The sequence below is a fragment of the Fukomys damarensis genome, unplaced genomic scaffold, assembly GCF_012274545.1.
Source record: "Fukomys damarensis isolate Sample0158 unplaced genomic scaffold, DMR_v1.0_HiC HiC_scaffold_118, whole genome shotgun sequence".
NCBI classification, from domain to species: Eukaryota; Metazoa; Chordata; class Mammalia; order Rodentia; family Bathyergidae; genus Fukomys; species Fukomys damarensis.
Genome location: NW_022901030.1, coordinates 401,689 through 403,405, shown reverse-complemented (window position 1 = coordinate 403,405; position 1,717 = coordinate 401,689).

Below are 1,717 nucleotides of genomic sequence, written 5' to 3'. Positions count from 1 at the left end.
TAAAATATGGGTCTTATTTTTATTTACTAGTCTGAAAAAAATATTCTAATGAAAACCAAGTTTATTATGTTGGTTTTGAATGTAGTATTTGTGGAAGTTGTTGGGTTTTCTTTGTTTTGTATCAATAGCACTGGTTACTTTGAACAAATAAAAAGCTTTCTGCAGGTGCTTCCTTTAACAGAAAACAGCATTGACAGCCTGATATATTTCCTCTGCTTTTCTAAATATTGGGGAAATTATAGATAGACAAACTCAAACAGAATTCATTTTTAGTTCACATGCTTAAGGATCATTCTCAATTTTTTTTCATATGTCTATAAATAAAATACTTGTATAAATGGTTTTGCTTTTTTTAAACATTCACCAAAACAAAAACTATGGTTGATAAACCCATGTTTGAGGTGCCATTATTCTGAGCAACATAAGAAATAAATCACAGTTAAATTTAAAGTTTTCCTGAAGGCATAACCTTTCAAGTTAAATAGATGATTCTGTGGCTAATTGGACAAAGTGGGTATTTTTCAAAGCAGCCATATCAGAATCCATATCTGTGTCTTTAGTCACAAAAATACAGCCGTTTGCTTGCAAAATTTCTGAAAAGAAAAATTGTATCACTACCAACAACTTCCCCACCCAAATAAGGTAACTAGTCAAAACCTGGTTTGTTTCATTTATCTAAGGAAGACTTCTTAAGGGAACATTAAAGATTCCTCATGACCCATTCCCTTAGGACAAGTTGAAATCTGTACTCAAAGTCAGGATTTGTGGATGTCTAGGACTCGGCTCATGGAAACCTACTGAGTGGCTAGAGATGGTTACAATTTCCAATCTGCTAGAATAAATGAGTGAGCAAACTTATAATTTAAATTATTGACCTATATGTATTTCTTGACTCCAACTTGTTCCTTACATGTAGGCTCAATCTTTTCAGTATTCAGGTTACTGTTTCAAAAGAAGCTAGAAAAATAATTTTGTAGTAGAATGTTATCTTTCTGTATATTGTTTACTTTATTATAAATAATGGTGAGCAGTGGTCAATAAATAGTTTTATATTCCTTTAAAAAAAACTGAGGCACCTGAGAGACAGGGATTTGACTATGAAGGTTGGAAGAGAGATCTGAATTCAAATACTTTCTCTTCTGCTTCTTTTGAGTCCTCTCCTTTTCCATCCCTGCTGCCCAGGAGCTTAGTAGGAAGAATGAAAACAGAGCTTCTTGGGCCAGAGATTTAGCTCAGTGGTGCCACTACCTGCCTTGCAATTGCAAGGACCAGAGTTTGACTCCTGGTACAAAAGAGAGAGAGAGAGAGAGAGAGAGAGAGAGAGAGCTTCTCTCAGGATTTTTCACTGTATAATTTTCTTTCTCAATTCTCTGATGATTTAAGGTGTATGTATAGGTGAGCTAAAAGTATAAAGAACGATTTGAAGATGATGGTCACCACTGATTTTAGGAGGACACTGTTGTATAATAATGTAAACATTTAATTTTATTATGATTTTGCAGAAATCAACAGCCTGTTGAGAAATCAGAAATCACACCACAGCTTGTTCCTGTTGAGAATTCAGCTGATGGACAACACCCAAACCAGCAACCTATAGTACAACTTGGAAACACCTGGGAAAGGTGAAAAGCACAATAGTGTTCATTTATTTAAGTGTTATTTGTATCATAGATTAATCTCTTCCTTTGAGACAGGGGCTTGCTTTTTTCCAGTAATA